Source organism: Peromyscus leucopus, chromosome 2, assembly GCF_004664715.2.
Source record: "Peromyscus leucopus breed LL Stock chromosome 2, UCI_PerLeu_2.1, whole genome shotgun sequence".
NCBI lineage: Eukaryota > Metazoa > Chordata > Mammalia > Rodentia > Cricetidae > Peromyscus > Peromyscus leucopus.
Window position 1 is genome coordinate 72,395,387 of NC_051064.1, and position 15,505 is coordinate 72,410,891.

Here is a 15,505-nt window from a genome sequence, read left to right on the forward strand (position 1 = left end):
AATCGTAAACTAACAAAAACCCCAGAATCAAGCAACAAGAGACCTCCTTTTGAGTGACTCTTAAAATAATATTGGCTATTGATGGTGCCCTTGGATGCTTCTCAATAATGGCACTCACATGTTGGTGGCAACCAATAGCTGTCTAAGTGGACGTAAGGTCCACCCAACAGGAGAGAAATCATGCCTGGTACTAGAAACCTAAGCAACTACCTGAGGCTAGTGAGACCATTTATTTCAGAAGTGAGTCCACTACCACTATTTTCCTGGAGCGGTAAAATTCCTTAACTACACCCTAAACCCTATACCCACAGATAAGTGTAGCTACCATCTCTCATCAAGGAAACTCCTCTTTACAGCAAATGGCCACAGTTATAGAAAACCACAACTGGACACAAAGCAAAGACCACTGGATTCAAGGGCACCCATCTGCAGCACAGCTTGTTAATCTATGGCTCAGAGAACATCACAGAAGACGGGCCAGAAAGACTGTAAGAGCCAGAATGCCAGGAGGTCTGCTGTGTGACTGGGGGAGAATCTCACAGGGTCCCATCCCTAGACAAAGAACAACAGGCAACTAGTAACAGCTGAGAGAGGGAGAATTAGCCTCTCCTGTGGGTGAGCTCCCTGATTGGTTATCCAACACAAAGTTGTAACATTTGTACATAGATAAAAAATGACTCAGTGGGATATGTGTGTGCATGTGTGCTGTGCGTGTGGTGTGTGTGTGTGTGTGCATGTGCGTGTGTGTGTGTGTGTGTGTGTGAAAAAGAGGCTATAAATTTGAGATTTGAGAGGGAGGTATGGGAAGGATTAAAGGGAGGAAACATGGGAGGAGCTGGAGTGAGGAAATAGAAGAGGGAAAGATATGTAGTTATATTTTAATTAAAATTTAAATAAATAAATAAATAAATAAATAAATAAATAAATAAGTAAAAAATAAAGGTAGAGAGCAGTTGAACAGAGATGCCTGATCTCAGGCCTCCACACCTCTACATACACACATACGCATTACATGTACGTGTGCACACATGGCTCATGCCCAACACCAGAGTCTTAGTCAGTGTCCTACTGCCATGAAGAGGCACCATGACCATGGCAACTCTTATAAAGGAAAACATTTAATTGGGGCTGCTTCCAGTTCAGAGGTTCAGTCAATTATCATCATGGCAGGAAACATGATGGTACGCAGGCAGACAGACATGGTGCTGGAGGAACTGAGAGTTCTACATCTACATCTGCAGACAGCAGGAAGACCGAGACCCTGGGCCTGGCTTGAGCACTTGAAACCTCAAAGCCCACCCCTAGTGACACAGTTCCTCCAACAAGTCCATACCTCCTAATAGTGCTACTTCCTATGAGCCTATGGGGCCATTATCATTCAAACCACTACAATGAAAATTTAAAAATAACAAAGACAAATACAAATTGGGCTGGGGAGACACTTTACTTCACTGGGTGAAGCACTTACAGTACACAAGCATGCAGGCCTGACTTTGGATTTCCCCAAACCTATATAAAGCTAGATATAGTAGCATGCATCTATAATCCCAGCATCGCTGCTGGGAAATGGGAGACAGACAGGTGGATAATTGGAAGCTTGCAGGTCGGGAGCCAGCACAGCACACACAGCAGCCAACAGCAGGAGACCTCATCTCAGACGAGGCAGAAGGCAGCTATGCACACTTGAAACTTGCACGTGTGTCCTCTGACACACGTGAGCTGTGGTATGTGTGTGCACCCATAACCCCTCTCTCCCTCTCCCTCACACTCACAGATGAAACACTTTAAAAATGAATGGCAGAATCTACATAAATCATTTTAAATATAAAAACAACATAAAACTTTCAGTACTAAAATTTTTAGTATATGCTTATGGTAGTCATAGAGCAAAACATTAAAAACATGTCTTCTGTGTTCAAACACAAAGCAAGATCCTTATTCACTGAATTTCCTGATGGCTTTTGAGAAAAGTGAGTTTCTTCGGTCCCTGTGGAGTATCTCAGGTGATGTGCTGATCTTGCTACTTACTTTCATCTTTGATGTCATTTTGGAGGAACACAATTAGCCTGAAACTTCTCAGGTCCTGTTGATTTTAGTAGAAAAAAAAAAATCTCAGCACTGGGGATTAAACCCAGGACATGGCCAGTGCCGAGAGAGCGCGCCGCTGCTGAGCTATATCCTCAGCCTGCATGGCTCCTTTTAGGTGATTAGAGTGATGGCCTGAAACAGTCAGCTTGATTGAGATGAAGGAATCTAAGCTAGGTCATCTTCCTTTCCTCCTTTCATCCCCCTGTCCTCCTCTGCCCTCCCCCCTGCCCTCCCCCTCCTCCTCTGCCCTCCCATTCCCTTCTCTCCCTTCTCCTCTCCCTTTCTTCCATTTCCTTCCCTCTCCCCTCCCATCCCCTTTCTTTCTCATCCTCCTTTGGCTGTTCCCCAAATGTAAATAGTGAAACCATGAGTGTGCTGTTAACAGATGGTTTTTTCAAACAATAAAATTAAGTGGTGATGCTTTGGAGATTCAAATATATGAGAGAAGACAAGTGAGAAAAATATAGTTGTCTATTCTGAAAATAGGCACTCGCTGCTTGGGATTGTATTTGTAGCATTAAGCCAGTTCATGATTCTCTCAACTCTTAAGCAGAAACACAGTAGATTAGTCTTTAAGAGACTAAATAAGATAACTCAAAATGGCTCTGATAAGCTAAAGCATCACACCCTTTCCTCATATGCAGAATGTGTATGTGTAACTATGTCTATCTATGCACATATATATGCATACACGTATATCAATAAATACATGCATGTACCTGACAGGAGTCAGAGGGAGAAAAGAGACTGGGAATTGTGTGGGAGGGTAGCATGTAGTGGGGGTACATAAAAACCGTGTACAATGGGTGTATGTGTATGAAAATCATGATGAAACTGATTATTTTTGATGTTAGCTAAAAAATAATACAAAATAAAACAAAAGGCTTCTACAGATCCAGTTAATAGAAGTATCCTATGTGTTCATGAGCAGATACACAGAGAAAGCACAACACATGTACAAACCAGGGCTGTATTTGGCCATAAAGAAGAAAGTGTGAAATTTCCAGAAAAAAAAGACTGAACTGGAGATCATGTCAGCAAGACAGACATTGCATGTTTTTTCTCATAGGAAGAATTTAATGAAGGATGTATACAAGCCTGACATGAATCTAGAAGTAGGGCTCTCTGAGGAGGCGGGAAATCAACTGAGGAGGAAGTGGAAACCAGAGTGGGTTAAGGGGGGTGAATATGATCAGGGCACATGGCAGCATTGCATGAAAATGTCACAATCTACAGTGAATACACGCTAACTAGAATTAGTTAATTGAAATGAAAATGGTTCTAATGATGGCAAAGATGTTGAAACACATGAAGATTTTTGAGTAAGACTATTGCAAGATAATAGAGTGGGAAAATACCACTATTTTGACATGGATGGGGTTTTACATAAAGTGTTAAAAATAGGTAAATTGAGTATTTTGAGTAAAAATAACTAGTTTATGTGTATTAATAGAATGTTGTGTATTTAGCTGGGCTCAAACCTTTTTTTTTTTTTGTATATTGGTATTCTGAGAAGGAAAACATCGCTACTTTGTGTATCCAGGGCTGGCTGATTTTTAGACACAGGTGATACTCACTGGACTCTCTAGTACTTTGTGCCCACCTCCCTTTTTCATGTTAAGATTTGGCCTGGTTTGAGACATTTCCTGATGAATACAAGTGGAATGCTCTATAATGGATGCTGTGTTAATTACTGGTCTCATTACTGAAACAAAGTGCTTGACATAGGAAACTTGAGCATGAGTTTATTTTAGTTTAAGGTTCCAGGGGATACAGTCCAGCATGACAGGGAACAGAAGGTGATTGGTCACATTGCTTTAATAGCCAGGTGGCAGAGAGTGATGGATCTTTATCCTTAGCTCACTTCCTCATTTTGTTTCAGTCTGGGATCCCAACCCATAGAATGGTGCCACCCACATTTGGGTTGGGTCTTCCCTCTTCAATGAACCCAATCTAGATAATCTCCCAAAACATATCCACAGATTTATTTCTATGATAATTCTAAATCTCATCATGTTGATCATTGAGTTCGGCTATCCCAGGTGTCTTCATTCAGTGTTGATCACACCTGCCTGGGATATGGAGCCATGACTGGAATAGAGGTGAATCCAGAATCCAGACCTGTAGACTTGCCTGGGAGCTTGTGTTCTACAAGTAAGGAAAGGGATAAAAGTTCCAGACCTTCAGCTACTTTTCAGAGAGGAGTGGGTAGTGGAAAGAAGGGTAAGGTGTAATTCAACTGATGGAGTTGGTGTTAGCATGGAGTCAGGCTATCATGGTGATGCCAGTTCCTTAGGAGGGACACTGATGGAATTTCAAGTCAGTTTCATGTAGACCTTAAGGGGCATTGTGTTTGTAGTTGTGAGGTTGATAATTGGGTTACACAAAGAGAACCAAGGAAGAGTAGCTCTAGGAAACTTACGATCTAGAGCAGGGGTTCTCAATCTGTGGGTTGCAAATCCTTTGACAAATCTCTATCTCCAAAAAAATTTACATTGTGACTCATTACAGTCATGAAGTAGCAATGAAAGTAATTTTATGGTTGAGGGTCACCACAACGTGAGGAACGGTATTAAAGGATCACAACTTTAGGAAGGTTGAGAACCACTGATCTAGAGGCAGTTATGCATAGAGAACAATCCAAAACCGTATCTGTCTTCGGGTTGTCATTAATGTGATGAAATACCACAATCAAAAGCAAGTTGGCTGAGGAAAGGGTTTATTTCACTTATGCTTCCATATCACTGTTCATCATCAAAGGAAGTCAGGGGAGGAACCGAAACCTGGGGCAGGAGCTGCTGGAGAGGCCATGGAGTTGCTCTTCTTCTGCCCTTCTGGCAGCACCACCTGCTTTGAACACCCCGTGGACACCTTGAGGAAGCTGCATGGTAACTAAGCTATTTGTAGTCAAAGCACTCCACCTCCTGCAGGCACTATTGCAGACACGATAGTTTTGTGGTATGCTGCGTGTTTCACCATTAAAATCTCAGTGAACTCTAGATGATGCTGAATGAAGACACTTTTTTTTTAACCCAAGACTGAAGGTACAGACAGAGTCCTACACCTGGTGCACTACCATCAAATCTGTGACTACTGGTGCAAATACAATCTTTCATTTGTAAACTTCTGTGATTGGTGCAATCATGATCTCTCATGATTTGCCTGGAGGGTCTGTGCCAGGATTGGTGCAAACACAGTCCTTCCTTTTCATTTATTGATCCCACATAGCTACGACACTTTGCAGGTTCAGCCATGATGGCGTGATTACCCCTCTTCTGCCTGTGGAAGCAGGTTGCTTGGCTCAGTTTGTCAGACAGCCAGGAGATAACCTTTCTGTGGTTTTACCTGATGTTGCAAATTAGTCCCAAACAAAATTCTCTTGGATGATCTTTTCCTGCCTACTTTTGAGTTTCTTCAGTAATAGAGTGGTCTGAGCTGATGGGGAGGGGCAGGTCAGAGAAAAGGCAGCTGCCGCAGTGGTAACATTGACAACAGTGAGGTAGCTGAAGGGCTTGAGAGAGGGACTGGGATGGACACGACCAGGCAGAGAAGTGGCAGAGACAAGAGGTGGAGAAAGCAGAGGGCTGAGAAGAACTGGAGAACTGCGGTTGAAGGAAATAAAGCTGTAAAGAGACCAAGAGGAGGACCTGCAGGCCTTGGGTGTTTGGGAGAGTTCCAGGGAACAGCTAAGTCCTAAGAGCCCAGGCTCTTTGACACCTTAGGTCAGAGAGATGTTGTCAAAGGCTGAGGCTTCTGTACCCAAAGGCCTGAAGTTTGTGATGTGTATCACTGGAGGGCCAAGGGTTTTAGCACCTGGAGCCTGGAGGAGATTTAGAACCCTGGACAATGCTCCCTACTGTTGATTGCTGTTGTTCCCAGGCTGTGCTGTGCCCAGGCAGACAGAAGCCCAGGATTAATGACAGCCACATACCAGAGCTGCTGATGCCGGGAATGATAAGCTTGGTGCCTAGAGCAGTAGTCTCTGGCTTCTACAGGATCTGTTCTGGGTTTGCTAGCCTGTGCCCTAGGCCTCAGGCACTTGCCCAGGATTGCCAGCAGTGCAGAGGAGCTAGCTATTCCTTGTCTACCCACGACTCCTATCTGGGTAGAGCAAAGAGAAACTCAGCCAGAGGATTAGTAGGAGCTGGAACTGAAGCCAGAGGTGCCGGTTAAAGCCAACCGAGGGGTTCTGGTACTCTTTCCCTCTGGTCTTGGCAACCTTTCCTTTGTGGTTCTTCTCCACCAAAGCCTCTTCCCAGCTGGAAGAAACACAGAGTTGGGTGCTTCTGTTTTCCTTTGCTGCAAAAATGCTGTGCAACAACTGGCCGTAAAATATTCATCCAGCTCAGAAGTCATCGGGATTCCCATGATCAGGGCTGCCTTTGCCCTTGGCCAGACTTGCTCATGAAGTTGTGAGTCAGTCAGCAAGCTTGCTGATCCTGGCTGAACTTATTCACATTTCTGGGAGTCAGCCAACTTTATTAGTTGATGCAAGCTTAGAGTGGCGGGGAAGATCCGAGTTACAGTCACATTTCCCAGTTTATTTTTATTTATTTATTTTTTATGTTCCTTTTCAGGACCTTGCCAAAGATACTTCATTACTTTATATGAGGTAGCTGTGACACTTTCCCAGACTTTTCTTATTTTTTATGACTTTCACCATTTTGAGATATACTGACCAGGTATTTTGTAGCAACCCCCATATTGAGGTTGGCCTGAAATTTTTCTTGTGATTAGATTAGAGATGAGGATTTGGGGCAAAGTGCCATATAAGTAAAATGTCATTTCCATCCCATCATATCAAAAATCAACAAGTCTTATCATTGCATTGCACTTATCAATGAATCTCATATAAGAACTTATTTTTAAATTACATGAACTATGCAAGGAAGAACAATTGACTAATTTCTTCAAATGATTTCAGAAAAATTTGAAAGATTTATTTTTATTTGTGTGTGTGTGTGTGTGTGTGTGTGTGTGTGTGTGTGTGTGTGTGTGTGCAGGTGCTTGCAGAGGCCAGGAGAGTGTGTGTGGCCCTCTGGAGCTGGAGCCACAGGTGACTATGAGCTACCTGATGTCGGTGCTGGGTTCTGTTCCAGAGAACAGAAAATTCTGGCTCTCCAGAAGAGCAAGCACACTTTCAGCTACCAAGCCACCTTTCTAGCCCCTAGAACTTTAAAAAATTACATTTATTTATTTAGTGTGTTCACTTACTATGTTGTGTTCGGAAGTTAGAGGACAGCGTGTGGAAATCTGTTCTTTGCTTTCCGGGGAGCAAACTCAGGCTGCCAGACTTGGCTGCAGTGTCTTGGCCACTGAGCCACCTCACAGGCCCCAGTTTCTTCAAATTATAAGAGAATTTCATTCTGCTTTTATAAGTGTTTTATGTCATTTTAATTATATATATGTATATACATACATACATACATACATGTATATGCATCTTCATTTGTGGGAAATATGCCCATAAATGCAGGTGCCTGGAGGCCCAAAAAGGGTTCCAGATGCCTTGCAGCTAGAGTTACAGATAGTTGTGGGCCTCCTGGTGTGGGTGCTGGGAACCAACAGAGTCATCCCTCCAGGCCAAATTTCACTGTTTTGTCATTTGGGTTAAACACAAAAGGCGTGAGATCTTAAAAGGACTAGTTGTTACAAGAATGAAAACTAGGGTTACTTTCTCATAATAAATACAAAATGAATAAATACAAATTCTTTAGGCAAAAATGGAAGGACACGACCATCACTAAACAATACACATCTTTCTAGCTGAAGGCCTCTTGAGTAAGGGTTTCTAGCAGCAGTCAGCCCTTTTTGTGATGACAGGGTGTAAGAGGTAATTTAATTTCCAGTAAGCTTTTCTATCTTCCTTGACTAATGCTTTCCTCTCTCCCCCAGAGTTACTTCTTATCATTGGAAAAATGATATTATCTACCCCAGTGCTGCTCATTTTCAAAAGCACTCATAGCAAGAATTTTTAATAGTTCGATTCTTCACTTCCTGCCATAAAAGTGTGGGGCCTCAGCTTTCAATTACAACAGCAACCCAAACTGAATTCAGATGCTGGGCACATAATTCTCAAGTCCCACATTCTAGGACCACAAATGAGAAGGCACTAGGCAGAGTGAGCATTCACTTGCTCAATAAATATGTATTAAGCTTCTATTATGGGCTAGGCTCTAAGCCAGGAGACAGTGGCTTTCCTGAAGGAAAAGGAAATGTGTGTGTGTGCGTGCGTGCGTGCGTGCGTGCGTGCGTGCGTGCGTGCGTGTGTGTGTGTGTGTGTGTGTGTGTGTGTGTGTGTAAAGACTGCTACAGGTGTAGGGGAAACCAAATTCCCTAAACCTATACATCAGCACAAGTGGCACATTTGGGGGAAGGATAACACAACTCTGCATATAATTATCTTAAGAGTTTAGGGTCAGGGTGGGGGCTTCCTGCAGAAAGTAACTCTTGTGCTCATATGTAAAGAGTGAGCCGCCCAAACAAGGGCAGGACTCTTAAAGCAGTCGCCACTGCCTGAGAGGCACAGAGAAAGACAGCACTTAGTTCTTCAAGAAAAAGATAAATTGCTCAGTTGAAGCTGTGTGTATTGGTTGGAGAATGGAAAGGTCCAGGCAGAGGAGAATCAGGAGAGCTGGGATGGTGACAAGAATTTCAGGTCTACTACCTACCAGTTCCAGCTTTGAATGAATTAGTTTGGGCTTCCTCCTCCTCCTCCCTCCCCCTCTCCTCCTCCACCTCCCCTCCTCTTCCTCCTCCTTTTCCTCCTCTCCTCCTCCTACTCTTCCTCCCCTCCTCCTCCTCCCCTCTTCCTCCTCCTCTGTCTTCTTTTTTCTTCTTAATGTGGGGATGATAATATGGGCCCTTCAGCATGAACTGCTTTGAGAGTTAAATGAGGTAAGTTTGAGGACTCCCTTGCATGGCACTGGCAGTTATGAAGAGCTCAGCAAGAAGGAGGAGTTGGATGGTCTTGGTTGACCTCTGTGAAAAGATGGTTCAACCCACAGATTGGCAACCTCTGGATTAGCACCTCAGAACCCTGAGAGAATGGTTGCTTTGCTCTTGGAACTGCACAGCTCTCTTTGTTGCTGCTCCCCATATTACTTACTGTTAAACCCCCCAAACATTCTAGTCCAAAAATCAATGCCTTCTAAGTCACACACACACACACACACACACACACACACACACACACACACAAGATAGTATGAAATTTACAATACAACTGTAGCTGAAAGATTTCCTCTGTCTGGGTTTGCTCTCAGTCGGGACAAATCTCTCCCATTCACGCCCCCCAAGTAAAAACACAGAGGCTTATATTAATTATAAATGCATGGCCATGGCTCAAGCCTTTTGCTAGCTAGCTCTTATATCTTAAATTAGCCCATATCTATTAATCTATGTATCGCCACATGTTCTGTGGCTTTACCTGTGTCTCATTACATGTTGCTCCTTGGGTGGCTTGCTGGCATTTCTCCTTGTCTGCTTATCTTGCCTATACTTCCTGTCTGGCTACTAGCAAATCAGCGTTTTTATTTATCAGCCAATCAGAACAACATATTCATAGCATACAAAGCATCCCACAGCACACAACCTCTGTAACTTTCCCATGAATTCTAAAATAATTTCTTGGTTGCTTATAATACTTAATGAAATGTAAGTGTTATGTGAGATAAATAACTTGCCCATATTCAGTGCAGATATATTTTTCCCAGATATTTTTGATCTGTGATTTGTTGACTCTGTTATTGTGGAACCCATGGACACAGATGGCCAACTGTATGGTTTCTAGGGAAAACACAAGGCTCTAGCAGTGTCAAAAAATCATTAAGTCAAACCCCAGTCAATCAGAGACCATCTGTCATGGGCTCAAAAACATGCATTTGATTTCCATGTGCAGACTTCATCTTTTTCAAAGAATTTCATACCATCAACACTCCCATCAAATTGGTTCCTTGTTGCTATCTTGGGCTGTCATTATTTTTAGTATTTGGCAATTAATGAGTTGAGAGGGGATCTTATTGTAAGGTGTAGCGCGTTGATGAGTGATGGTGTTGAGCATCCATCCTTCCAGTCAATCTGGTTACTTGAGCTTTTGATTCCTTTTTGTGAGTTACTCTAATTATCTTATCCGTTTTCAATTGGTTTGTATGTGTTTTTGCCTATCAGCCACGATACTACTAAGGCTTATTGGGCCTGCTATTTGCTAAATCATTTCATATAATACTGTGCATAGCTCTAACTTTTGAAATAAGAACCCTAGTTTCTTGCAGACATGTGATGCCTTTTCCAGCATTGCTTTCCAGAAAAATGTGATTTTCATTTTGTGGAGAATCTGAGGTAAGGAGACATTGTGAATTAAGACACCGAGTTGTCAAGAAGAAACACTGGAGTTGACTTGATCTGTCATCTTACCTTTGAACAAAAACCCGCATGGCATTATTACCATTTATTTTTTTTCTCACATATGGAATACAATACTGTGGGGTTTGGGTGATAGTTTAGTTGGTAAAGTACTTGTGCAAACATAAGGATTGGAGTTAAAGACCCAGAAACCATGTAAAAAAAAAAAAAAAGGCTAGCATGGAGATGCACACTTATAATCCCCGTACTGGTGGGGTAGAGACAGGCGAATTCCTGGGGCTCATTGGCTAGGCAACCTATATAACTCAGAGAACTTCAGGCTATGAGAGAACTTGTCTCAAAAAACAAGGTGGTGGTGCATGCCTTTAATCCCAGCACTTGAGAGGCAGAGGCAGGTGGATTTCTGTAAATTTGAGTCCAGCCTGGCCTATAAAGTGAGTTCCAGGACAGCCAGGACTGTTACACAGAGAAACCCTGTCTCAGGGAGAAAAAAAAGGTTATTGGTTCCCGAAGAATGTCAAAAGTCACCTAGGTTTGTCTTCTGGCCTTGACACACAAGCACACACATGTGTATGTACAATTGTACTCATATGTACATGCATACTCAAATGCATATACCAACACACACACAGACACACACAGACACACACACACACACACACACGCGCGTGCTCAGAGATAGAATGAAATAAATATAATCATGTGTGTCTGTAACAGATATGCTTGATGCTGGAAATACATTTTCTTTTTGATCTATTGTTTGTCTTTTATTTATGTCTTGGCTATGGGTATCTATGTTTTCAAGGATATCATAAAGGTAATAAAGGTAATCCACAAACATATAAAAGATGTGAGTAATGACAAACAATTCAGTTCATTCCTGGCTCTGTCTCCAGTTAACCACTCGAGAAGTTGGGATGTTCAGAACCATAATGAGAAAGTATTTTACTGCTGTAAGGTGTGATGAATATTCATTTATATTTTTCTTACTGATTTATGTTTTATTTTACTCCTAAAGTTTTAATGCCATGGGGTTTATTTTGACTTTACAGCATGATATATGTTTTTTTCATGTTTTTTTTTTTTTTTTAACTGAGTAGTTAGGTAACATTAAATTTTAAATCTGGAGAGAAAGCAGGGAATATTCCATGTCCAATTGCAGAATCCAAGAGGATTAATTATAGAGAAATAAAATGAGGAAAGATGCCAATGCTGAGGGAGTCACAGGAAAGAACTGCGTCTGTGAGTAGAAAGGGAACATGTTCGTTATTTCCCCAGTGGAACTCACAATTTTTCAGTGATTGATTTCAACAAAAATCTGATGCAACAAGAGAGGAACTCACAGGGCCACTCCTAGTCAGTTCTTCCAGCCAGATTTCCTCCATTGCTATAACCAAAGCAGAGCAATGCAGGGGATTCTCCTAAGCCTATTAGGTTTGGGACCTCAATAATGTCAGGTGAAAGCCCTTTGTCTTTTAGGGCTAGTGTCTTGGGGGCCCTTGATATGTGGCCTAGTTTGGGAATCAGAGGTGGGAAATACAACTCTTCAGCCTCCAACGCTCAGCTGGTGACACATTTGAACTTGAACGTGGGAGCACAGATCTTAGAGGAGAGTTGGGTAGTGGTAGAGAAGAGTTCGAAGGAGGCTGCCCTAGGAAAATCCCAAATCTGTTCTCTTTTCAAATTTTTTTCTTTCATTCCTTGTGTTAATTCAAACATGCTCAGATTTTATATAACACACATGGCCTTGGTCCAGCACACAATGTTCTCCTCTGATTTCTAGTTGTCCCCTAATCTTTTGCTTTCTTTTTCTAGGAAAACAACATCCTGCTTTCCTGTACTAATTATGAATCCTCAGTGAAACCCTGCTCCCTATGGATCATGTCCATGGCCCCCTCATTTTTTCCCTCACCTCCAGTGCTTTCCTTTTGTCCTTCCAGCATAGAATGAGTGGATGATGCTCATGTTCCTACAATACTCACCTGTGGAGGATACAGCTTTAGTTCTATTATTGCTAAGGCTATGTATTTTGATTATTGAGTGAAGTCTAGATGAAATGTAGCATGTAAACTCATTTCACTCATTTCTAGTCCTTCCACTGCTGCCTTATCCTCTCATTATGCTACACTATCATAATGTAGTCAGACTTTCCTTTGGGCTGCCAGCTCACAATGACAAGGAGTCTTATGATTGATGATGAAAGCTTGGCCTTAGCTTAGGCTTTTTCCTAACTAGCTCTTATAACTTAACCTGTCTCTATTAATCTACATTCTGCCACATGGCTTGGTTACGTCTGCTCTGTACTATGTCCAACTTCTTCAGAGTCTCCTGGTATCTCCTCTTCTTCCCAGAGTCCTTTCTTTCCCCAGAAGCCCTGCTTATTCTCTCCTGCCTAGTTATTAGCAGTCACCTCTTTATTAAGCCAGTCAGAAGGCACCTTAGGCAGAGACACATCTTTACACTGTACACAAATATTTCACAACATCATGGTCCAACCCTGTGCTTTTCTGGTGTGGTTTTCCCTCTTCCCATGTCTTCTTGGTTTGATCATGTTCATCTTTCAACACTCCCTCTCAAAGTTTCCATGTGCATAAAGTCTTGCTGGGTGCTTCAAGCCATGATGACCTTCCTCTGCATTTTTCATAATTACTTTTATTGTCTTCATTTGATTATCTAGAGTATTTTGCCTGTGTCCCCACTCCTTACTTGTGGAGCTGCGTGCTATTCTTCTGACAAGGGATTTATGTAGCTTGTCCCCTGACTTCATTCTTCCCAAGGTTTACATTCAGTGGATGTTCAGTACATACCCGCCAAATCGTCAGTGCTCAGTAAGCATTTAGCATTAACAATTCTGCTGGGTTGCCATTAACCCAGGGGTCAACTTAAATTTAATTGCCACTTAGAAGTTTCTAGAGCAAGGCTAATTAACACTATTTGCACAAAAGCTTTTAGGGGAAGGAGACATTTTCACAGCTCGATTGAAGTATGGATTTTCAAGCCTCATTTTGAATTTGTAAGTAGCAACTCTGTATTGATACCTCAATGAATTCATCCTTTCATAATAAGTCTGTCTTAAGTCAGGTCTAAAATAACAACTGCACACAAGTCTTTATAAGGCACACTAAGTTATGGGGAATGAAGTGAACAGAAATGTACTTTTAAATCATCTTTAAGAAACTATAAGATATACAATAGTCTTCTACTTGCTGTTTGTTGTATTATTCTAAGTGCTCAACTTGTGTTAATGTATTTAACCCTTGGAATACCTCTAAAAGATATTTAAAAATTATAATTTTCTCTTTTTTTTTTTTTTTTGAAACAGCAGCTTTCTATGTAACCAGGGCTGGCCTCAAACTGTAGGCCTCCCCAGTGCTAGATTATCAGAGTGTACCACCCTGCCTGGCCTCAGTTAGCCTTTGGTCTGACTAGACCACATGCTGATCTAGAGGGTTCATTCAGAAAGAAGATAGGATATAAAAGTTAAGAGGAACATTATAGAACCAAAGCTTCTGGGCTTCTGAGATGAATATTCTGTTCCACAAAGAGAAATGAGCTGTGACTTTTAAGATCTGTATTTTGTCATACCCTGAAAGTATGCTGTTGTGGAGTATTACTTTAACTATGTAAAGGTGTGTTACATTTGTTTATGCTGCATTTATTTAATGATGTAAAGATGTGTTGCCTTGCCTACCTAAGACACCTGATTGGTCTAATAAAAAGCTGAATGGCAATAGAGGGATAGGCAGGGCTGGCAGGCAGAGAGAATAAATAAGAGGAGGAATCTAGGCTCAAGAGGGAGGAAGAAGGGGAGACACCTGGGACCAGTCAGCCAGATGCTGAAGAAGCAGGAGAAGTAGGACACACGGAATGAAAGAAAGGTAAAAAGCCTTGAGGCAAAATGTAGATGAAGAGAAAGAGGTTAATTAAGTTATAAGAGCCAGTGGGACAAGCATAAGCTAGGCTGAACATTCATAACCAATAATTAGTCTCTGTTCATGATTTTGGAGCTGGTTGGTGGCCCAGAAGAAAGTTTGCAGCAGTATGCACCCAAATTTCTTTGCTATAACGTCCTAATGTATGAGTATTTATCCCAGTGAGATAAAGTCATACCTCATTCAGAGCAGAAAAATGAATTCTTTGATCACTTTTTCTTTATTGTGTTTAGAGCTTGTACTAGGAAAAATGGGAACTACAGTTCTCAAAATGTGATCTGGGGCCCATGGGTGCCCTTAAGACACTTGAGACTCATGGATGCCCCTAAGACACTTCTAAGATTATCTTCATAAAACGAAGATTCAGGGCCCATGTGGCCAACATGGTCTATTATATGGCTGCAAGTTAAAGGCAGGAGCAGATGTGAGAATATAGCTGACTTCTGCCATACCAAAAATTAAATTTGAAAATAAAAAGTAAAATACCTGTTTTTCTCATCAAATTATTTTTGTTCTGGAAAAGTTATTTTTTCATAACAATATATTAATTATATTGACCTTTTAACATCTGGTGGGTATAATGGGTTTACTGTTGTAATTTCAAAGTAAGAATGTATTTTTAAAGATTTATTTTATTTTAAATTATGTGTATGTAGGTGAGTATGTGCATATGTGTGCATATGTGTGCCTGTAGGGGCCAGAAGAACCCCTGGAGCTGGGGTTTCAGGCAGGTGTGAACCTCACAATGTGGGTGCTGAAACCCAGCTTCAGCCCTTCCAGAGTGGCGAGTGCTCCTAACTGCAGTGCCGTCTTGCCAGCTTGGCCAATGAATAAATGCTCTAAGCGGTCACTTAAAAAATCTGAATTTAGTCAATATTAACAGATACAACCTGTATAAACAAAAGCATAATATAATTGGTGAGATTAGTATCATTTGTATTAAGTTACTCATTGTATTAAGTTAAAACACAAAGGAACCAACAACTTGAAATCTATTGATGTGGGGAGCTAGAATGGCTGCAAGTCTTGAGTTGCACCTAGATTATCCTCTTTTTTTTTCTTTTTTCTTTTTTTTGCCCCAAAATTTATTTACTTAAAAATACCATTGTTTGAGAATTTCT